We start from the raw sequence: 22,610 nt of genomic DNA, 5'->3' as shown, positions 1-22,610 counted from the left end.
TGCGGCGCCGTGTCGGTGTGGCGTTGGTGGTATAGTGGTGAGCATAGCTGCCTTCCAAGCAGTTGACCCGGGTTCGATTCCCGGCCAACGCACAGGACCCGCCTTTTGCCAAGGTTCAGGGCCGACAGTGGCCCTGTCCTCCGGCGCCTCTCCGCCTGTCCCGAGACTGCACTGCGCCGCGGCGGGCCGAATGACCACACAATGGAAGGAGGTTCTAGACCTTTTGAGAGGGTGGCGAGCCGGAGGAGAAGGGCCAGGGCGAGGCGTTTTACCGGGAATTGGCGCCCGGCTTGCCGGAGAAGCGACAGAGGGCAGCGGGCAGCTGGCAGCGGGGGGCGGGCAGCGGGCAGCGGGCAGCGGGCAGCGGGCATGGCAGGGAGGGGACGGGCAGGGCCAGGGGGCACGGGCAGGCGCCGATCGATCGAATGGGCGCCCAATGCCAGCCGCGTATTGCCGGGCGGCCGGCTGGGGCGAGCGGCTGGTTGTCAGGTTGGCAGACTGGCTGAGAGTCTGGCTGCCCGCGAGAGGCGCGCACCGTCGAAGTCTGGCCGTCGCTCCCTGGTGGTCTAGTGGTTAGGATTCGGCGCTCTCACCGCCGCGGCCCGGGTTCGATTCCCGGTCAGGGAAGCTTCTCTTCTTCCTCTCTGTAACTCGCCCCTTTCTTGACACCTTTCCGGCCCTCCCCTGCAATGGGGGCCCCACTACCCCCACTACACCTTTCTTGCTTTTTACCCAACGGCGTCGCCGCGACATCTTTGCCTCCGGACACCTTGCCACCTCACCCCCCATCTTGACACCTGTCCTGCCCCTCCCAGCACTTGGGGTGGGCACTACCCCCACATCACCTCTCTTACCTTTTGCCCAACAGCGTTGCCGCCAGACACTGCTGCTCCGCTCCACTAGTACGTACCTACACCCTCACTCGCAATCCAACAGCCTGCAGCCTCACCGGCGCTCCCTACACACACACTCACCAGCCCTTTCTTTGATTCCCACTCACGCCCACCATCTTTTCCTGCACACACCAAATCCTCAGGGCCTGTCCAGCTAAGCCCTGTTGCGGCCCGACACACCCAGCCTACACACCGCCACTGTCACACCGACGACACACAAACACCCGACACGCAGCGCTCCCGCGCAAGCTTCCGACCCACTCATGGAGCCCACTGCGTCTCCACCTCACTCTATCGCCTGCTCTTAGGTCTCCAAGAAACAGTCTTGCTTGCCCTACCTGCCACACCTGCATGCATCACACGCTCCCTGGAACCTTTCCTCTGCTCTTCACAACTGAGCAAATGCAGTGATTCGTTCCAGTCTACAGTGTGTGTGTGTGTGCTTGTGCAAATATGTCTGTCTCTCTGTTTGTCTATTTCTGTCCTTCTCTGTGTGTATGTGTGTGAGCGTAGGCATGTATATACGTATGTATGTATGTATTTATATATGCATGCATGCGTATCTTGCAAAACTCCAGGGTCTCTAAGTGATCGTTTATGGTGGCAGTGTTGGTATGGGATCGGGAGGAGAGCGCGTGTCCGTCCGTGGGTGGGGGTGCTCTGTGGGGTGGTGTTGAATCCGTGCTTTTAGCAGGCAGGGCGAATGCGCAAAGCACCTGGTGTGGTTACTAAGCTTCCGCATCGCCGCAGGGCGGACAGTGCCCGACCCAAGGCGCGATTTCCTCGAAAGCCCTCAGAGCGGCTGGGGGGGGGGAGGGGAGAGCTGAGGCCAAGCCTGGCTGTTTTAAGGCCGCTGTTTCTGCGGCTCCTTGTGTGCGCGGGCAAGCGGTGCAGGTGCCTGTGTGAGTCGGGATATTGGAGCGGAACCTCTTCCCACCTAGGTTTTGGGTCCGCTGCCGGGTGGGTCCCCTCGGTCGTGACCCTGTCAACAGGTCCGGGGCACGAAGACAGATGGTGGTGTGCTTACCGCTGGGTTCAGCTCCGCTTCGATGGGAGGCATAGTCTGTGCCCACCCGTGTGTGTGTGTGGGAGGGTCAGACACGCCTTTTCCCCACCCGACCTCAACCCAGTCCCCCCGGAAACCTTCCCAACAGAGGACACGGAGAGACACCCGTGTCGAGCTGGATCTGGGAAGAGTCGGTCCAGCAAGTTGCTGGGCCACTTGTGTGGCTCCCATGAGACGGTCATGGGAAAAAAGACAACGGAGAAGCCTACGCTGGCAGGTGTCCGAATGGGGCCGTCGCCTGCCAAAGGCAAGGATCCACGCTTGCCTCTGTGCTCCCTGGGTTCTCCTCAGCTTGGCCCTTCTGGCTGGGAAGAGGGACTCTGCTTGGATTAAAGGTCTCTCTAGCACGTGCCTGCGGTGAACGATCGAATGATTGCTGTGGGACAGACAGCAGACAGGCTACCGGTAGGGATGGTGGTTGGGGTGCGGGGGCAGAGCTGGGGTGGTTGTGGCCAGGGGCGTGCCATCCTTGGGCACGTGGTCCTGAGGTGTAGGCAGCAGGCTGAGCAAGCCAGGTGTGAGCACCTCCCCCACGGACAGCTACCTACCGCATCAGGTCCTGCCTCTGCTTTCCTACCGGGGCTGCCCTCTGTGAGGGACTTAGGAGCCCAAGAAACCAACACTTCTCCGCCCAAGCTGCTTTTGGTCGTGGTGTTTGATGGCAACAATCCCAAGCCTGACTCAGACTGAAATCGGTACGAGGAGTGGGGTATTGCTGGGACAGAGCAGATCCCATGCTTTCGGGATTAAAAGGAGCTCTTGGGGATGAACAAGAAAGGAATGGTTATGGTTCAACAAACGCCGGCTTCTGTGCCGCGTTGGAGCAGGGTCAACCGTGCTGCTTGTTTCTGGAGAACTTGACAAAACCCTGCACTCATCCGGGAAGAGAGACTCTCAGTTGAGCAGATGCCTCCATGAGATGATGAGTAGTCTTTTTTTCCCCCTTTTTTAAAATTGATATTCAGTGAGCTCTACATTTTTCTCTGCTCTCCTCCCTGCCTCTCCCTTCCCTCCTCCAACCTTCCCCCAAGGTCCCCATGGTCCCAATTTACCCAGGAGATCTTGTCTTTTTTTACCTTCTACTTCCCATATAGATTAGATCTATGTTACTCTCTCTTAGTGTCCTCATTGTGGTCTAAGGTCTCTGGGATTGTGGTTTGTAGGCTGGCTTTCTTTGCTTTATGTTTAAAAACCACCTATGAGTGAATACATGTGATAATCGTCTTTCTGTGTCTGGGTTACCTCACTCTAAATAACGTTTTCTAGCTCCATCCATTTTCCTGCAAAATTCAAGCTGTCGGGTTTTCTTTCTTTCTTTCTGCTGTGTAGTACTCCATTGTGTAAATGTACCACATTTTCCTTACCCATTTTTTGGTCGAGGGGCATTTAGGTTGTGTCCAGGTTCTGGCTATGACAAACAAAGCTGCTATGAACATAGTTGAGCACATGTCCTTGTGGCACGATTGAGCATCTTCTGGATTGGAGTATACCCAAAAGTGGTATTACTAGGTCTTGTGGAAGGTTGTTTCCTAATTTTCTTAGAAATCGCCACAGTGACATCCAAAGCGTTGTAGCCACGAGCTTTCATTCCCACCAGCAATGCACAAGTGTTCTCTTTTCCCCACAACCTCTCCAGCATAAGTTGTCATCAGTGTTTTTGATCTTAGCCATTCTTTCAGGTGTAAGATGGAAACTCAGAGTTGTTTTGATTCGCGTTTGTCTGCTGACTAAGGATGTTGAGCATTTCCTTAAGTGTTTTTGAGCCATTTTAGATTCCTCTGTTGAGAGTTCTCTGTTTATGTCTTTACTCCTTTTTTTTTTTTGGATTATATGTTGTTTTGGTGTCCATTTTCTTGAGTCCTTTGTATATTTTGGAGGTCAGACCTCTGTCTGATGTGAGGTTAGTGAAGATCTTTTCTCATTCTGTAGGCTGTCATTTTGTCTTGTTGATCGTGTCCCTTGCTTTACAGAAGGTTTTCCGTTTCAGGAGGTCCCATTTATTAATTGTTTCTCTCAGGGTCTGTGCGGCTGGGCTTCTATTTAGGAAGTGGTTCCCTGTGCCAATGCGTTCAAGCGTACTTCGCACTTTCTTTTCTATAAGGTTCAGTGTGGCCAGCTTCATGTTGAGGTCTTTGATCGATTTGGACTTGAGTTTTGTGCATGGTGATAGATAGGGGTCTATCTTCATTTTTGTACATGTTGATATCCAGTTATGCCAGCACCGTTTGTCAAATATGCTTTCTTTTTCCATTTGATACATTTTGCTTGGTTGTCAAAAGATGATGGGTCAGCCGGGCGGTGGAGGCGCACGCCTGTAATCCTAGCACTCGGGAGGCAGAGGCAGGTGGATCTCTGTGAGTTCGAGGCCAGCCTGGTCTACAAAGGGAGTTCCAGGACAGGCTCCAAAGCTACAGAGAAACCCTGTCTCGAAAAAACCAAAAAAAAAAAAAAAAAGATGATGGGTCTTTAGTCCAACATGTAGGGTATTGTCTTGATTCACAAGTGGTGTGGGAGGGCACATGAAGGGAAGGAGGTGGGTGGTTTTCTCGCACCGATAAGAGAGCCAGTAAGCAGCCCTCGTGCTAGTCCTCTGCTCCAATTCCTGCCTCTAGGTCTCTCAGCCCACCCTGCTTATAAGCCCCAAACCCCAAACCTCAAAACCTTGTCCCCTAACGCCCATGAACTCCAGCCCCACCTTCCCCACCCACCCCCACTTCCATCAGTGTGGCATTAAGGACTCCTAGGAAGAAATAAAACCGTCTCACCTCAAGGTTTCTCTAAGTCACACATTTGATCAGAATATGACGTGATCCTGGTCCTTACTCAGAAATGAATGTGCAGGAAACACAGCAGGTGGTCGCAGGACCTGCTAGCGGAGATCAGGCTGTCTCTGCTCCTATCCGTTTCCAACGCCGCCTTAATCCAACGTCTCCATACCTCAAAACCTCAACCACCACCACCACCACCACCACCACCACCACCACCACCACCTCCACCAAAACCACCACCACCACCACCACCACCACCACCACCACCACCACCACCAAAACCACCATCATTACCACCTCCACCACCACCAGCAGCAGCAGCTTCAGCCAGGGTAAAAACCCCATCTCCAAGCCACCACGTTGGGTCTCTTTTGCTCTTGTTCGGCTACCTTGTTTGAGCTGTGACTGCCAACAAGAGTCAACTGAAGGGCCCCACTTGGTTCAGTCCCTGGGTTCTCTTTAGAAACAAGAAAAAACCTGCTTTGTTCACGAACACTCCCACTCGCCTTTGTTCAGGCTGGTCAAGGACTGACAGGTGGCAGAGGGCAGTCCGTCTCCTGTGTTGAGACTGGCCCTTTCTCTGCCGGTGGGGGGTGGTTGGGTCCGGTGACAGGTGAGTGAACGTTTTCCTTTGTGGTACCCACCACAGTCGAGCACAAAGAGGATTAGGACCGCAGGAAGGGACACCCGGTCCAAGGCTTGGGAGGCCGGAGAAGGGGCGCAACACAGAGTCTGTGGACACCCTGAGCTCGCTGGAGCAGGCTTTGAGCCTTGTCGGTCAATTGGGCCCGGATAGGGAAGCTCCCTGGCCAGACGACTTGCCAATGAGCAGCCTGCCTCACGAGCCTAGGTCTCAGAAGGCCAGGGGTCAGTGCGGGACCTGCGAGGAAGAGCCATCTTGGCACAGGGGGACCTTCGATGGAGTTGCGCATGATTGTGCCTCTCTGGCCTGCGAGGCGTCGACTTCCCTGAGTTTCTGTCTAGTGTGTGTGTGTGTTTCTGGTGGGTGTGGTTGTTTGTGTGTGTGTGTGTGAGAGAGAGAGAGAGAGATAGGTAGAGAGAGAAAGAGAGAGAGGGAGACAGAGATAAAGATATATATATATGTTTATATACAGAGAGAGAGAGACAGAGAGAGCGAGATAGACAGAGAGAGAGAGAGAGTGAGTGAGAGAGAGAGAGAGAGAGACAGAGAGAGAGAGAGAGAGAGAGAGGCCTCCTGCCTGCTGCTGTCGCCAGGGAGCTCTGAAGCTCTCTGGGCTCTCCAAGAGTTGCTGTTGGCTAAGAAGTAGGGGAGAGAAGGCACGTGGTCCCCTGCGGGGCTGTTTCTTGGCAAAGGAGGCAGAACAGGGTCTGGGGCTAGGGAGGTTTTTGAGGTCCCGGCCAAGAGAGGCTCACCAAATAAGTGTCGATTGTGGGAGAGCCAGGCTGTGCGTGGACGGCACTGTGGAGTGGGAGGCTGGAGGTGTGGGGTGTGAGTGCCGCGAGGTGGAGTTATAAGAAAGGTGGAGGCGCTGGAAGAAGTGGAGTGGTAAGGTAGCTGTAGCAGAGCTGTGGTTAGGGCGGGTGATGGCGTCTGAGTTGAGGAGAGAGGACTAGGCTTAGGCTGCTGGGCAGGCTGTGGATGACTGGGTTAGTGGTAGTCCGCTGCTGTGGCTGGGCACCCTGGGCATTGGGGACTGGGGCAGTGGGTGCATGAGGACCAAAAGGGACTGGACTCTGCATGGGCCGGGAATCGAACCCGGGCCTCCCGCGTGGCAGGCGAGAATTCTACCACTGAACCACCCATGCCATGGCCTAGGCTGTCACCTGACTGCTGTCACAGCCTGTGCTCCAGGACCAGCTAGTTCCTCGTTTCCCCCCTGACACCTAGATGCCGGGCCTTGGCCTCATGGACCAAGCAGGCGAGCTCGAGGGCCACACGGACAGGAGAGTCCCGGGACCAGAGTGAGGCTCCGCGGCTGAGAGCCGCGCCTCTCCCCTCTCCGGGACGCCTAGGTCCCACGTCAACCCTGCCTCTCCCTGCTGCCAGCCGAGGAGCTAGCAAGCCAGCGAGCTTGCGGGCCGGCGGTGCGCGCAGCAAGGGTCGGCAGGTGTGCGCTGGCGACGGCCACCTGCGCACAGAAGAAGCCTGGACGAGCAGAGCCCGAGAGGATGGGCGCGGTGGGCTTCTCCCGCAGGAGCTGGAGGAGCAGGAAGGAGCGGGAAAGGGGTGGTGAGCGCGAGGGCCGGGCCAAGAAGTGCGGGTCTGGGGTAGGGATGGATGAGGTCCTCTGTTGGCACGGGGCCGGTCGGATGGGCTGGCGGGGTGCTCAGGACCGGCGCCCTCACGGACTCGAGCATCTCCCCCAGCCCCCCCTGGAGGTGGCTAATTTAGCAAGGCGTCCCGTACGCGCCGCTGCCGCTGCCCTCCAGTAAGTGTCGGGTGTTGAGAGCAGGGCGCTCCTCCAGGCCCAGGCGTGTGAGAGAAGGTTGCGGGCGTGAGAGGAGTTTGGGCGGCGTCGGAGAGGCGGTGGTAGGAGGCACTCACGGGACGGTGGGGTGGGAGCTGGGGGCGGGGTGCGTGAACAAAAAGGCGAGGTTGTCAGGAGTGGGATTCGAACCCACGCCTCCAGGGGAGACTGCGACCTGAACGCAGCGCCTTAGACCGCTCGGCCATCCTGACGACGGGTGTGGGCGCGCGGCGGACCTGTCGCGTCGGGGCGCCCGGGTTGGTGCCGGTATGGCTGCTCAAGCTGCGGGCGAGGAGCGGCGTCCACCGGGTCCACGTCTAGATGCTGCTAGGCGCCAAAGTCGCTCCCTGTCCGGGTCCCGGTCCCGGTCCCGTTTCCGGTTTGGCTCCCCACACCACCCCAGCCCAGGCGGGACCACCCAGGAACGAGAGCAGCGTCTCCCGCGGGCATGGGCGGGACCAGGGTGCTGGGATGCGATGGTCGGACGTGGCTGCGGTTCCACGTCCTGGTGGGAGGGTCGTTTGGTTGCGTCGGGGAGACTTTGGGGATGGGTGCGGAGGTCGGCGGTGCTTCGAAGGCGGGGAGGGTGGCGGGCCTTGTAAGGGCGTCGGAGATGGCCGGCCGTCTCGGTGGCAGCGCCGTCGTCGTCGTCCTCGTTAGTATAGTGGTGAGTATCCCCGCCTGTCACGCGGGAGACCGGGGTTCGATTCCCCGACGGGGAGACATACCATTCCTTTTTAGCCAGACGGGCGGCCCTTGGTCCCTTGGCCAGCCTTGCTTGCTTGGCCCCTCGCCCCAATGCCAGGACAGTGGTCCTCTGGCCCAAGAGCCGGGCTCGGGCTGTCCACTGCCAGGCGGGCCCACATGCCTCCCGGCCGTCGGGTCCCTAACCTGGCGCCTGGCCAAGGGCTCTGACACCTGGGAACTCGACTTACACACACACACACACACACACACACACACCCCGACGAGGCGGCCGGGCGTGTGTCAGAGCCGGCGGCGTGCGACCCTCGGTGCCTGAGCCACCGCTGTGCCAGGCGGCTCTGGGTGGTGACGTGCCCGCTCGGTGCTGTCCCGGCTGCTCCCTGGCTCCTGTGGCCCTCGTTGCGTGAGCTGCCCTGGCCCGGTTGCTGCAGTCAGGAGGCGAGAGCGCCGCGCAGCACAGGCGTGTGCGTGCGGGAAGCGCGGGTGGCATGGGACGCTGAGGAACAACGCTTGCTCGGCGGCGGAGGCCCGGTTGTGGTTGGCGTGGGTGTCGGTGTCGGTGTCGGTGTCGGTGTCGGTGTCGGTGTCGGTGTCGGCTTTGGCTTTGACTTTAAGGTTGGGGCAGGATGGGAAGACCAGGTAGGCGACGGCGACATCGTCTGTGTCCGCTGGCTGGTGGCAGTCCCCGGCGTCGTGTGTGTGTGCGGCGTCGTGTCGGTGTGGCGTTGGTGGTATAGTGGTGAGCATAGCTGCCTTCCAAGCAGTTGACCCGGGTTCGATTCCCGGCCAACGCACAGGACCCGCCTTTTGCCAAGGTTCAGGGCCGACATTGGCCCTGTCCTCCGGCGCCTCTCCGCCTGTCCCGAGACTGCACTGCGCCGCGGCGGGCCGAACGACCACACAATGGAAGGAGGTTCTAGACCTTTTGAGAGGGTGGCGAGCCGGAGGAGAAGGGCCAGGGCGAGGCGTTTTACCGGGAATTGGCGCCCGGCTTGCCGGAGAAGCGACAGAGGGCAGCGGGCAGCTGGCAGCGGGGGGCGGGCAGCGGGCAGCGGGCAGCGGGCAGCGGGCAGCGGGCATGGCAGGGAGGGGACGGGCAGGGCCAGGGGGCACGGGCAGGCGCCGATCGATCGAATGGGCGCCCAATGCCAGCCGCGTATTGCCGGGCGGCCGGCTGGGGCGAGCGGCTGGTTGTCAGGTTGGCAGACTGGCTGAGAGTCTGGCTGCCCGCGAGAGGCGCGCACCGTCGAAGTCTGGCCGTCGCTCCCTGGTGGTCTAGTGGTTAGGATTCGGCGCTCTCACCGCCGCGGCCCGGGTTCGATTCCCGGTCAGGGAAGCTTCTCTTCTTCCTCTCTGTAACTCGCCCCTTTCTTGACACCTTTCCGGCCCTTCCCTGCAATGGGGGCCCCACTACCCCCACTACACCTTTCTTGCTTTTTACCCAACGGCGTCGCCGCGACAACCTGCTGGCATCTTTGCCTCCGGACACCTTGCCACCTCACCCCCCATCTTGACACCTGTCCTGCCCCTCCCAGCACTTGGGGTGGGCACTACCCCCACATCACCTCTCTTACCTTTTGCCCAACAGCGTTGCCGCCAGACACTGCTGCTCCGCTCCACTAGTACGTACCTACACCCTCACTCGCAATCCAACAGCCTGCAGCCTCACCGGCGCTCCCTACACACACACTCACCAGCCCTTTCTTTGATTCCCACTCACGCCCACCATCTTTTCCTGCACACACCAAATCCTCAGGGCCTGTCCAGCTAAGCCCTGTTGCGGCCCGACACACCCAGCCTACACACCGCCACTGTCACACCGACGACACACAAACACCCGACACGCAGCGCTCCCGCGCAAGCTTCCGACCCACTCATGGAGCCCACTGCGTCTCCACCTCACTCTATCGCCTGCTCTTAGGTCTCCAAGAAACAGTCTTGCTTGCCCTACCTGCCACACCTGCATGCATCACACGCTCCCTGGAACCTTTCCTCTGCTCTTCACAACTGAGCAAATGCAGTGATTCGTTCCAGTCTACAGTGTGTGTGTGTGTGCTTGTGCAAATATGTCTGTCTCTCTGTTTGTCTATTTCTGTCCTTCTCTGTGTGTATGTGTGTGAGCGTAGGCATGTATATACGTATGTATGTATGTATTTATATATGCATGCATGCGTATCTTGCAAAACTCCAGGGTCTCTAAGTGATCGTTTATGGTGGCAGTGTTGGTATGGGATCGGGAGGAGAGCGCGTGTCCGTCCGTGGGTGGGGGTGCTCTGTGGGGTGGTGTTGAATCCGTGCTTTTAGCAGGCAGGGCGAATGCGCAAAGCACCTGGTGTGGTTACTAAGCTTCCGCATCGCCGCAGGGCGGACAGTGCCCGACCCAAGGCGCGATTTCCTCGAAAGCCCTCAGAGCGGCTGGGGGGGGGGGGGGAGGGGAGAGCTGAGGCCAAGCCTGGCTGTTTTAAGGCCGCTGTTTCTGCGGCTCCTTGTGTGCGCGGGCAAGCGGTGCAGGTGCCTGTGTGAGTCGGGATATTGGAGCGGAACCTCTTCCCACCTAGGTTTTGGGTCCGTTGCCGGGTGGGTCCCCTCGGTCGTGACCCTGTCAACAGGTCCGGGGCACGAAGACAGATGGTGGTGTGCTTACCGCTGGGTTCAGCTCCGCTTCGATGGGAGGCATAGTCTGTGCCCACCCGTGTGTGTGTGTGGGAGGGTCAGACACGCCTTTTCCCCACCCGACCTCAACCCAGTCCCCCCGGAAACCTTCCCAACAGAGGACACGGAGAGACACCCGTGTCGAGCTGGATCTGGGAAGAGTCGGTCCAGCAAGTTGCTGGGCCACTTGTGTGGCTCCCATGAGACGGTCATGGGAAAAAAGACAACGGAGAAGCCTACGCTGGCAGGTGTCCGAATGGGGCCGTCGCCTGCCAAAGGCAAGGATCCACGCTTGCCTCTGTGCTCCCTGGGTTCTCCTCAGCTTGGCCCTTCTGGCTGGGAAGAGGGACTCTGCTTGGATTAAAGGTCTCTCTAGCACGTGCCTGCGGTGAACGATCGAATGATTGCTGTGGGACAGACAGCAGACAGGCTACCGGTAGGGATGGTGGTTGGGGTGCGGGGGCAGAGCTGGGGTGGTTGTGGCCAGGGGCGTGCCATCCTTGGGCACGTGGTCCTGAGGTGTAGGCAGCAGGCTGAGCAAGCCAGGTGTGAGCACCTCCCCCACGGACAGCTACCTACCGCATCAGGTCCTGCCTCTGCTTTCCTACCGGGGCTGCCCTCTGTGAGGGACTTAGGAGCCCAAGAAACCAACACTTCTCCGCCCAAGCTGCTTTTGGTCGTGGTGTTTGATGGCAACAATCCCAAGCCTGACTCAGACTGAAATCGGTACGAGGAGTGGGGTATTGCTGGGACAGAGCAGATCCCATGCTTTCGGGATTAAAAGGAGCTCTTGGGGATGAACAAGAAAGGAATGGTTATGGTTCAACAAACGCCGGCTTCTGTGCCGCGTTGGAGCAGGGTCAACCGTGCTGCTTGTTTCTGGAGAACTTGACAAAACCCTGCACTCATCCGGGAAGAGAGACTCTCAGTTGAGCAGATGCCTCCATGAGATGATGAGTAGTCTTTTTTTCCCCCTTTTTTAAAATTGATATTCAGTGAGCTCTACATTTTTCTCTGCTCTCCTCCCTGCCTCTCCCTTCCCTCCTCCAACCTTCCCCCAAGGTCCCCATGGTCCCAATTTACCCAGGAGATCTTGTCTTTTTTTACCTTCTACTTCCCATATAGATTAGATCTATGTTACTCTCTCTTAGTGTCCTCATTGTGGTCTAAGGTCTCTGGGATTGTGGTTTGTAGGCTGGCTTTCTTTGCTTTATGTTTAAAAACCACCTATGAGTGAATACATGTGATAATCGTCTTTCTGTGTCTGGGTTACCTCACTCTAAATAACGTTTTCTAGCTCCATCCATTTTCCTGCAAAATTCAAGCTGTCGGGTTTTCTTTCTTTCTTTCTGCTGTGTAGTACTCCATTGTGTAAATGTACCACATTTTCCTTACCCATTTTTTGGTCGAGGGGCATTTAGGTTGTGTCCAGGTTCTGGCTATGACAAACAAAGCTGCTATGAACATAGTTGAGCACATGTCCTTGTGGCACGATTGAGCATCTTCTGGATTGGAGTATACCCAAAAGTGGTATTACTAGGTCTTGTGGAAGGTTGTTTCCTAATTTTCTTAGAAATCGCCACAGTGACATCCAAAGCGTTGTAGCCACGAGCTTTCATTCCCACCAGCAATGCACAAGTGTTCTCTTTTCCCCACAACCTCTCCAGCATAAGTTGTCATCAGTGTTTTTGATCTTAGCCATTCTTTCAGGTGTAAGATGGAAACTCAGAGTTGTTTTGATTCGCGTTTGTCTGCTGACTAAGGATGTTGAGCATTTCCTTAAGTGTTTTTGAGCCATTTTAGATTCCTCTGTTGAGAGTTCTCTGTTTATGTCTTTACTCCTTTTTTTTTTTTGGATTATATGTTGTTTTGGTGTCCATTTTCTTGAGTCCTTTGTATATTTTGGAGGTCAGACCTCTGTCTGATGTGAGGTTAGTGAAGATCTTTTCTCATTCTGTAGGCTGTCATTTTGTCTTGTTGATCGTGTCCCTTGCTTTACAGAAGGTTTTCCGTTTCAGGAGGTCCCATTTATTAATTGTTTCTCTCAGGGTCTGTGCGGCTGGGCTTCTATTTAGGAAGTGGTTCCCTGTGCCAATGCGTTCAAGCGTACTTCGCACTTTCTTTTCTATAAGGTTCAGTGTGGCCAGCTTCATGTTGAGGTCTTTGATCGATTTGGACTTGAGTTTTGTGCATGGTGATAGATAGGGGTCTATCTTCATTTTTGTACATGTTGATATCCAGTTATGCCAGCACCGTTTGTCAAATATGCTTTCTTTTTCCATTTGATACATTTTGCTTGGTTGTCAAAAGATGATGGGTCAGCCGGGCGGTGGAGGCGCACGCCTGTAATCCTAGCACTCGGGAGGCAGAGGCAGGTGGATCTCTGTGAGTTCGAGGCCAGCCTGGTCTACAAAGGGAGTTCCAGGACAGGCTCCAAAGCTACAGAGAAACCCTGTCTCGAAAAAACCAAAAAAAAAAAAAAAAAGATGATGGGTCTTTAGTCCAACATGTAGGGTATTGTCTTGATTCACAAGTGGTGTGGGAGGGCACATGAAGGGAAGGAGGTGGGTGGTTTTCTCGCACCGATAAGAGAGCCAGTAAGCAGCCCTCGTGCTAGTCCTCTGCTCCAATTCCTGCCTCTAGGTCTCTCAGCCCACCCTGCTTATAAGCCCCAAACCCCAAACCTCAAAGCCTTGTCCCCTAACGCCCATGAACTCCAGCCCCACCTTCCCCACCCACCCCCACTTCCATCAGTGTGGCATTAAGGACTCCTAGGAAGAAATAAAACCGTCTCACCTCAAGGTTTCTCTAAGTCACACATTTGATCAGAATATGACGTGATCCTGGTCCTTACTCAGAAATGAATGTGCAGGAAACACAGCAGGTGGTCGCAGGACCTGCTAGCGGAGATCAGGCTGTCTCTGCTCCTATCCGTTTCCAACGCCGCCTTAATCCAACGTCTCCATACCTCAAAACCTCAACCACCACCACCACCACCACCACCACCACCACCACCACCACCTCCACCAAAACCACCACCACCACCACCACCACCACCACCACCACCACCACCACCAAAACCACCATCATTACCACCTCCACAACCACCAGCAGCAGCAGCTTCAGCCAGGGTAAAAACCCCATCTCCAAGCCACCACGTTGGGTCTCTTTTGCTCTTGTTCGGCTACCTTGTTTGAGCTGTGACTGCCAACAAGAGTCAACTGAAGGGCCCCACTTGGTTCAGTCCCTGGGTTCTCTTTAGAAACAAGAAAAAACCTGCTTTGTTCACGAACACTCCCACTCGCCTTTGTTCAGGCTGGTCAAGGACTGACAGGTGGCAGAGGGCAGTCCGTCTCCTGTGGTGAGACTGGCCCTTTCTCTGCCGGTGGGGGGTGGTTGGGTCCGGTGACAGGTGAGTGAACGTTTTCCTTTGTGGTACCCACCACAGTCGAGCACAAAGAGGATTAGGACCGCAGGAAGGGACACCCGGTCCAAGGCTTGGGAGGCCGGAGAAGGGGCGCAACACAGAGTCTGTGGACACCCTGAGCTCGCTGGAGCAGGCTTTGAGCCTTGTCGGTCAATTGGGCCCGGATAGGGAAGCTCCCTGGCCAGACGACTTGCCAATGAGCAGCCTGCCTCACGAGCCTAGGTCTCAGAAGGCCAGGGGTCAGTGCGGGACCTGCGAGGAAGAGCCATCTTGGCACAGGGGGACCTTCGATGGAGTTGCGCATGATTGTGCCTCTCTGGCCTGCGAGGCGTCGACTTCCCTGAGTTTCTGTCTAGTGTGTGTGTGTGTTTCTGGTGGGTGTGGTTGTTTGTGTGTGTGTGTGTGAGAGAGAGAGAGAGAGATAGGTAGAGAGAGAAAGAGAGAGAGGGAGACAGAGATAAAGATATATATATATGTTTATATACAGAGAGAGAGAGACAGAGAGAGCGAGATAGACAGAGAGAGAGAGAGAGTGAGTGAGAGAGAGAGAGAGAGAGACAGAGAGAGAGAGAGAGAGAGAGAGGCCTCCTGCCTGCTGCTGTCGCCAGGGAGCTCTGAAGCTCTCTGGGCTCTCCAAGAGTTGCTGTTGGCTAAGAAGTAGGGGAGAGAAGGCACGTGGTCCCCTGCGGGGCTGTTTCTTGGCAAAGGAGGCAGAACAGGGTCTGGGGCTAGGGAGGTTTTTGAGGTCCCGGCCAAGAGAGGCTCACCAAATAAGTGTCGATTGTGGGAGAGCCAGGCTGTGCGTGGACGGCACTGTGGAGTGGGAGGCTGGAGGTGTGGGGTGTGAGTGCCGCGAGGTGGAGTTATAAGAAAGGTGGAGGCGCTGGAAGAAGTGGAGTGGTAAGGTAGCTGTAGCAGAGCTGTGGTTAGGGCGGGTGATGGCGTCTGAGTTGAGGAGAGAGGACTAGGCTTAGGCTGCTGGGCAGGCTGTGGATGACTGGGTTAGTGGTAGTCCGCTGCTGTGGCTGGGCACCCTGGGCATTGGGGACTGGGGCAGTGGGTGCATGAGGACCAAAAGGGACTGGACTCTGCATGGGCCGGGAATCGAACCCGGGCCTCCCGCGTGGCAGGCGAGAATTCTACCACTGAACCACCCATGCCATGGCCTAGGCTGTCACCTGACTGCTGTCACAGCCTGTGCTCCAGGACCAGCTAGTTCCTCGTTTCCCCCCTGACACCTAGATGCCGGGCCTTGGCCTCATGGACCAAGCAGGCGAGCTCGAGGGCCACACGGACAGGAGAGTCCCGGGACCAGAGTGAGGCTCCGCGGCTGAGAGCCGCGCCTCTCCCCTCTCCGGGACGCCTAGGTCCCACGTCAACCCTGCCTCTCCCTGCTGCCAGCCGAGGAGCTAGCAAGCCAGCGAGCTTGCGGGCCGGCGGTGCGCGCAGCAAGGGTCGGCAGGTGTGCGCTGGCGACGGCCACCTGCGCACAGAAGAAGCCTGGACGAGCAGAGCCCGAGAGGATGGGCGCGGTGGGCTTCTCCCGCAGGAGCTGGAGGAGCAGGAAGGAGCGGGAAAGGGGTGGTGAGCGCGAGGGCCGGGCCAAGAAGTGCGGGTCTGGGGTAGGGATGGATGAGGTCCTCTGTTGGCACGGGGCCGGTCGGATGGGCTGGCGGGGTGCTCAGGACCGGCGCCCTCACGGACTCGAGCATCTCCCCCAGCCCCCCCTGGAGGTGGCTAATTTAGCAAGGCGTCCCGTACGCGCCGCTGCCGCTGCCCTCCAGTAAGTGTCGGGTGTTGAGAGCAGGGCGCTCCTCCAGGCCCAGGCGTGTGAGAGAAGGTTGCGGGCGTGAGAGGAGTTTGGGCGGCGTCGGAGAGGCGGTGGTAGGAGGCACTCACGGGACGGTGGGGTGGGAGCTGGGGGCGGGGTGCGTGAACAAAAAGGCGAGGTTGTCAGGAGTGGGATTCGAACCCACGCCTCCAGGGGAGACTGCGACCTGAACGCAGCGCCTTAGACCGCTCGGCCATCCTGACGACGGGTGTGGGCGCGCGGCGGACCTGTCGCGTCGGGGCGCCCGGGTTGGTGCCGGTATGGCTGCTCAAGCTGCGGGCGAGGAGCGGCGTCCACCGGGTCCACGTCTAGATGCTGCTAGGCGCCAAAGTCGCTCCCTGTCCGGGTCCCGGTCCCGGTCCCGTTTCCGGTTTGGCTCCCCACACCACCCCAGCCCAGGCGGGACCACCCAGGAACGAGAGCAGCGTCTCCCGCGGGCATGGGCGGGACCAGGGTGCTGGGATGCGATGGTCGGACGTGGCTGCGGTTCCACGTCCTGGTGGGAGGGTCGTTTGGTTGCGTCGGGGAGACTTTGGGGATGGGTGCGGAGGTCGGCGGTGCTTCGAAGGCGGGGAGGGTGGCGGGCCTTGTAAGGGCGTCGGAGATGGCCGGCCGTCTCGGTGGCAGCGCCGTCGTCGTCGTCCTCGTTAGTATAGTGGTGAGTATCCCCGCCTGTCACGCGGGAGACCGGGGTTCGATTCCCCGACGGGGAGACATACCATTCCTTTTTAGCCAGACGGGCGGCCCTTGGTCCCTTGGCCAGCCTTGCTTGCTTGGCCCCTCGCCCCAATGCCAGGACAGTGGTCCTCTGGCCCAAGAGCCGGGCTCGGGCTGTCCACTGCCAGGCGGGCCCACATGCCTCCCGGCCGTCGGGTCCCTAACCTGGCGCCTGGCCAAGGGCTCTGACACCTGGGAACTCGACTTACACACACACACACACACACACACACACACCCCGACGAGGCGGCCGGGCGTGTGTCAGAGCCGGCGGCGTGCGACCCTCGGTGCCTGAGCCACCGCTGTGCCAGGCGGCTCTGGGTGGTGACGTGCCCGCTCGGTGCTGTCCCGGCTGCTCCCTGGCTCCTGTGGCCCTCGTTGCGTGAGCTGCCCTGGCCCGGTTGCTGCAGTCAGGAGGCGAGAGCGCCGCGCAGCACAGGCGTGTGCGTGCGGGAAGCGCGGGTGGCATGGGACGCTGAGGAACAACGCTTGCTCGGCGGCGGAGGCCCGGTTGTGGTTGGCGTGGGTGTCGGTGTCGGTGTCGGTGTCGGTGTCGGTGTCGGTGTCGGTGTCGGCTTTGGCTTTGACTTTAAGGTTGGGGCAGGATGGGAAGACCAGGTAGGCGACGGCGACATCGTCTGTGTCCGCTGGCTGGTGGCAGTCCCCGGCGTCGTGTGTGTGTGCGGCGTCGTGTCGGTGTGGCGTTGGTGGTATAGTGGTGAGCATAGCTGCCTTCCAAGCAGTTGACCCGGGTTCGATTCCCGGCCAACGCACAGGACCCGCCTTTTGCCAAGGTTCAGGGCCGACATTGGCCCTGTCCTCCGGCGCCTCTCCGCCTGTCCCGAGACTGCACTGCGCCGCGGCGGGCCGAACGACCACACAATGGAAGGAGGTTCTAGACCTTTTGAGAGGGTGGCGAGCCGGAGGAGAAGGGCCAGGGCGAGGCGTTTTACCGGGAATTGGCGCCCGGCTTGCCGGAGAAGCGACAGAGGGCAGCGGGCAGCTGGCAGCGGGGGGCGGGCAGCGGGCAGCGGGCAGCGGGCAGCGGGCAGCGGGCATGGCAGGGAGGGGACGGGCAGGGCCAGGGGGCACGGGCAGGCGCCGATCGATCGAATGGGCGCCCAATGCCAGCCGCGTATTGCCGGGCGGCCGGCTGGGGCGAGCGGCTGGTTGTCAGGTTGGCAGACTGGCTGAGAGTCTGGCTGCCCGCGAGAGGCGCGCACCGTCGAAGTCTGGCCGTCGCTCCCTGGTGGTCTAGTGGTTAGGATTCGGCGCTCTCACCGCCGCGGCCCGGGTTCGATTCCCGGTCAGGGAAGCTTCTCTTCTTCCTCTCTGTAACTCGCCCCTTTCTTGACACCTTTCCGGCCCTTCCCTGCAATGGGGGCCCCACTACCCCCACTACACCTTTCTTGCTTTTTACCCAACGGCGTCGCCGCGACAACCTGCTGGCATCTTTGCCTCCGGACACCTTGCCACCTCACCCCCCATCTTGACACCTGTCCTGCCCCTCCCAGCACTTGGGGTGGGCACTACCCCCACATCACCTCTCTTACCTTTTGCCCAACAGCGTTGCCGCCAGACACTGCTGCTCCGCTCCACTAGTACGTACCTACACCCTCACTCGCAATCCAACAGCCTGCAGCCTCACCGGCGCTCCCTACACACACACTCACCAGCCCTTTCTTTGATTCCCACTCACGCCCACCATCTTTTCCTGCACACACCAAATCCTCAGGGCCTGTCCAGCTAAGCCCTGTTGCGGCCCGACACACCCAGCCTACACACCGCCACTGTCACACCGACGACACACAAACACCCGACACGCAGCGCTCCCGCGCAAGCTTCCGACCCACTCATGGAGCCCACTGCGTCTCCACCTCACTCTATCGCCTGCTCTTAGGTCTCCAAGAAACAGTCTTGCTTGCCCTACCTGCCACACCTGCATGCATCACACGCTCCCTGGAACCTTTCCTCTGCTCTTCACAACTGAGCAAATGCAGTGATTCGTTCCAGTCTACAGTGTGTGTGTGTGTGCTTGTGCAAATATGTCTGTCTCTCTGTTTGTCTATTTCTGTCCTTCTCTGTGTGTATGTGTGTGAGCGTAGGCATGTATATACGTATGTATGTATGTATTTATATATGCATGCATGCGTATCTTGCAAAACTCCAGGGTCTCTAAGTGATCGTTTATGGTGGCAGTGTTGGTATGGGATCGGGAGGAGAGCGCGTGTCCGTCCGTGGGTGGGGGTGCTCTGTGGGGTGGTGTTGAATCCGTGCTTTTAGCAGGCAGGGCGAATGCGCAAAGCACCTGGTGTGGTTACTAAGCTTCCGCATCGCCGCAGGGCGGACAGTGCCCGACCCAAGGCGCGATTTCCTCGAAAGCCCTCAGAGCGGCTGGGGGGGGGGGGGGAGGGGAGAGCTGAGGCCAAGCCTGGCTGTTTTAAGGCCGCTGTTTCTGCGGCTCCTTGTGTGCGCGGGCAAGCGGTGCAGGTGCCTGTGTGAGTCGGGATATTGGAGCGGAACCTCTTCCCACCTAGGTTTTGGGTCCGTTGCCGGGTGGGTCCCCTCGGTCGTGACCCTGTCAACAGGTCCGGGGCACGAAGACAGATGGTGGTGTGCTTACCGCTGGGTTCAGCTCCGCTTCGATGGGAGGCATAGTCTGTGCCCACCCGTGTGTGTGTGTGGGAGGGTCAGACACGCCTTTTCCCCACCCGACCTCAACCCAGTCCCCCCGGAAACCTTCCCAACAGAGGACACGGAGAGACACCCGTGTCGAGCTGGATCTGGGAAGAGTCGGTCCAGCAAGTTGCTGGGCCACTTGTGTGGCTCCCATGAGACGGTCATGGGAAAAAAGACAACGGAGAAGCCTACGCTGGCAGGTGTCCGAATGGGGCCGTCGCCTGCCAAAGGCAAGGATCCACGCTTGCCTCTGTGCTCCCTGGGTTCTCCTCAGCTTGGCCCTTCTGGCTGGGAAGAGGGACTCTGCTTGGATTAAAGGTCTCTCTAGCACGTGCCTGCGGTGAACGATCGAATGATTGCTGTGGGACAGACAGCAGACAGGCTACCGGTAGGGATGGTGGTTGGGGTGCGGGGGCAGAGCTGGGGTGGTTGTGGCCAGGGGCGTGCCATCCTTGGGCACGTGGTCCTGAGGTGTAGGCAGCAGGCTGAGCAAGCCAGGTGTGAGCACCTCCCCCACGGACAGCTACCTACCGCATCAGGTCCTGCCTCTGCTTTCCTACCGGGGCTGCCCTCTGTGAGGGACTTAGGAGCCCAAGAAACCAACACTTCTCCGCCCAAGCTGCTTTTGGTCGTGGTGTTTGATGGCAACAATCCCAAGCCTGACTCAGACTGAAATCGGTACGAGGAGTGGGGTATTGCTGGGACAGAGCAGATCCCATGCTTTCGGGATTAAAAGGAGCTCTTGGGGATGAACAAGAAAGGAATGGTTATGATTCAACAAACGCCGGCTTCTGTGCCGCGTTGGAGCAGGGTCAACCGTGCTGCTTGTTTCTGGAGAACTTGACAAAACCCTGCACTCATCCGGGAAGAGAGACTCTCAGTTGAGCAGATGCCTCCATGAGATGATGAGTAGTCTTTTTTTCCCCCTTTTTTAAAATTGATATTCAGTGAGCTCTACATTTTTCTCTGCTCTCCTCCCTGCCTCTCCCTTCCCTCCTCCAACCTTCCCCCAAGGTCCCCATGGTCCCAATTTACCCAGGAGATCTTGTCTTTTTTTACCTTCTACTTCCCATATAGATTAGATCTATGTTACTCTCTCTTAGTGTCCTCATTGTGGTCTAAGGTCTCTGGGATTGTGGTTTGTAGGCTGGCTTTCTTTGCTTTATGTTTAAAAACCACCTATGAGTGAATACATGTGATAATCGTCTTTCTGTGTCTGGGTTACCTCACTCTAAATAACGTTTTCTAGCTCCATCCATTTTCCTGCAAAATTCAAGCTGTCGGGTTTTCTTTCTTTCTTTCTGCTGTGTAGTACTCCATTGTGTAAATGTACCACATTTTCCTTACCCATTTTTTGGTCGAGGGGCATTTAGGTTGTGTCCAGGTTCTGGCTATGACAAACAAAGCTGCTATGAACATAGTTGAGCACATGTCCTTGTGGCACGATTGAGCATCTTCTGGATTGGAGTATACCCAAAAGTGGTATTACTAGGTCTTGTGGAAGGTTGTTTCCTAATTTTCTTAGAAATCGCCACAGTGACATCCAAAGCGTTGTAGCCACGAGCTTTCATTCCCACCAGCAATGCACAAGTGTTCTCTTTTCCCCACAACCTCTCCAGCATAAGTTGTCATCAGTGTTTTTGATCTTAGCCATTCTTTCAGGTGTAAGATGGAAACTCAGAGTTGTTTTGATTCGCGTTTGTCTGCTGACTAAGGATGTTGAGCATTTCCTTAAGTGTTTTTGAGCCATTTTAGATTCCTCTGTTGAGAGTTCTCTGTTTATGTCTTTACTCCTTTTTTTTTGGATTATATGTTGTTTTGGTGTCCATTTTCTTGAGTCCTTTGTATATTTTGGAGGTCAGACCTCTGTCTGATGTGAGGTTAGTGAAGATCTTTTCTCATTCTGTAGGCTGTCATTTTGTCTTGTTGATCGTGTCCCTTGCTTTACAGAAGGTTTTCCGTTTCAGGAGGTCCCATTTATTAATTGTTTCTCTCAGGGTCTGTGCGGCTGGGCTTCTATTTAGGAAGTGGTTCCCTGTGCCAATGCGTTCAAGCGTACTTCGCACGTTCTTTTCTATAAGGTTCAGTGTGGCCAGCTTCATGTTGAGGTCTTTGATCGATTTGGACTTGAGTTTTGTGCATGGTGATAGATAGGGGTCTATCTTCATTTTTGTACATGTTGATATCCAGTTATGCCAGCACTGTTTGTCAAATATGCTTTCTTTTTCCATTTGATACATTTTGCTTGGTTGTCAAAAGATGATGGGTCAGCCGGGCGGTGGAGGCGCACGCCTGTAATCCTAGCACTCGGGAGGCAGAGGCAGGTGGATCTCTGTGAGTTCGAGGCCAGCCTGGTCTACAAAGGGAGTTCCAGGACAGGCTCCAAAGCTACAGAGAAACCCTGTCTCGAAAAAACCAAAAAAAAAAAAAAAAAAGATGATGGGTCTTTAGTCCAACATGTAGGGTATTGTCTTGATTCACAAGTGGTGTGGGAGGGCACATGAAGGGAAGGAGGTGGGTGGTTGTCTCACACCGGATAAGAGAGCCAGTAAGCAGTCCTCATGCTAGTCCTCTGCTCCAATTCCTGCCTCTAGGTCTCTCAGCCCACCCTGCTTATAAGCCCCAAACCCCAAACCTCAAAGCCTTGTCCCCTAACGCCCATGAACTCCAGCCCCACCTTCCCCACCCACCCCCACTTCCATCAGTGTGGCATTAAGGACTCCTAGGAAGAAATAAAACCGTCTCACCTCAAGGTTTCTCTAAGTCACACATTTGATCAGAATATGACGTGATCCTGGTCCTTACTCAGAAATGAATGTGCAGGAAACACAGCAGGTGGTCGCAGGACCTGCTAGCGGAGATCAGGCTGTCTCTGCTCCTATCCGTTTCCAACGCCGCCTTAATCCAACGTCTCCATACCTCAAAACCTCAACCACCACCACCACCACCACCACCACCACCACCACCACCTCCACCAAAACCACCACCACCACCACCACCACCACCACCACCACCACCACCACCTCCACCAAAACCACCACCACCACCACCACCACCAGCAGCAGCAGCAGCTTCAGCCAGGGTAAAAACCCCATCTCCAAGCCACCACGTTGGGTCTCTTTTGCTCTTGTTCGGCTACCTTGTTTGAGCTGTGACTGCCAACAAGAGTCAACTGAAGGGCCCCACTTGGTTCAGTCCCTGGGTTCTCTTTAGAAACAAGAAAAAACCTGCTTTGTTCACGAACACTCCCACTCGCCTTTGTTCAGGCTGGTCAAGGACTGACAGGTGGCAGAGGGCAGTCCGTCTCCTGTGTTGAGACTGGCCCTTTCTCTGCCGGTGGGGGGTGGTTGGGTCCGGTGACAGGTGAGTGAACGTTTTCCTTTGTGGTACCCACCACAGTCGAGCACAAAGAGGATTAGGAC

The 22,610-nt window shown here is 57.1% G+C and overlaps 12 non-coding genes across 12 annotated transcripts; 8 read left to right on the top strand and 4 right to left on the bottom strand.

Annotated features, from left to right (window-relative positions):
• The first annotated feature begins 20 nt into the window (after positions 1 to 20).
• Positions 21 to 92, top strand: Trnag-ucc (transfer RNA glycine (anticodon UCC)). Its single transcript has one exon. It is a non-coding gene; the product is annotated as a tRNA-Gly (tRNA).
• A 463-nt stretch (positions 93 to 555) lies between these two features.
• Trnae-cuc (transfer RNA glutamic acid (anticodon CUC)) lies at positions 556 to 627 on the top strand. Its single transcript has one exon. It is a non-coding gene; the product is annotated as a tRNA-Glu (tRNA).
• A 5,817-nt stretch (positions 628 to 6,444) lies between these two features.
• On the bottom strand, positions 6,445 to 6,515 carry Trnag-gcc (transfer RNA glycine (anticodon GCC)). Its single transcript has one exon. It is a non-coding gene; the product is annotated as a tRNA-Gly (tRNA).
• A 791-nt stretch (positions 6,516 to 7,306) lies between these two features.
• On the bottom strand, positions 7,307 to 7,389 carry Trnal-cag (transfer RNA leucine (anticodon CAG)). Its single transcript has one exon. It is a non-coding gene; the product is annotated as a tRNA-Leu (tRNA).
• Positions 7,390 to 7,827: 438 nt separating this feature from the next.
• Positions 7,828 to 7,899, top strand: Trnad-guc (transfer RNA aspartic acid (anticodon GUC)). The gene has a single exon. It is a non-coding gene; the product is annotated as a tRNA-Asp (tRNA).
• A 705-nt stretch (positions 7,900 to 8,604) lies between these two features.
• Positions 8,605 to 8,676, top strand: Trnag-ucc (transfer RNA glycine (anticodon UCC)). The gene has a single exon. It is a non-coding gene; the product is annotated as a tRNA-Gly (tRNA).
• A 470-nt stretch (positions 8,677 to 9,146) lies between these two features.
• On the top strand, positions 9,147 to 9,218 carry Trnae-cuc (transfer RNA glutamic acid (anticodon CUC)). Its single transcript has one exon. It is a non-coding gene; the product is annotated as a tRNA-Glu (tRNA).
• Positions 9,219 to 15,050: 5,832 nt separating this feature from the next.
• Trnag-gcc (transfer RNA glycine (anticodon GCC)) lies at positions 15,051 to 15,121 on the bottom strand. Its single transcript has one exon. It is a non-coding gene; the product is annotated as a tRNA-Gly (tRNA).
• A 791-nt stretch (positions 15,122 to 15,912) lies between these two features.
• Positions 15,913 to 15,995, bottom strand: Trnal-cag (transfer RNA leucine (anticodon CAG)). The gene has a single exon. It is a non-coding gene; the product is annotated as a tRNA-Leu (tRNA).
• A 438-nt stretch (positions 15,996 to 16,433) lies between these two features.
• Trnad-guc (transfer RNA aspartic acid (anticodon GUC)) lies at positions 16,434 to 16,505 on the top strand. The gene has a single exon. It is a non-coding gene; the product is annotated as a tRNA-Asp (tRNA).
• Positions 16,506 to 17,210: 705 nt separating this feature from the next.
• On the top strand, positions 17,211 to 17,282 carry Trnag-ucc (transfer RNA glycine (anticodon UCC)). Its single transcript has one exon. It is a non-coding gene; the product is annotated as a tRNA-Gly (tRNA).
• Positions 17,283 to 17,752: 470 nt separating this feature from the next.
• Positions 17,753 to 17,824, top strand: Trnae-cuc (transfer RNA glutamic acid (anticodon CUC)). The gene has a single exon. It is a non-coding gene; the product is annotated as a tRNA-Glu (tRNA).
• Positions 17,825 to 22,610: the final 4,786 nt, after the last annotated feature.

Source organism: Microtus pennsylvanicus, chromosome 10 (genome assembly GCF_037038515.1).
Source record: "Microtus pennsylvanicus isolate mMicPen1 chromosome 10, mMicPen1.hap1, whole genome shotgun sequence".
NCBI lineage: Eukaryota > Metazoa > Chordata > Mammalia > Rodentia > Cricetidae > Microtus > Microtus pennsylvanicus.
This window is presented reverse-complemented; position numbering and strand designations above follow the sequence as displayed.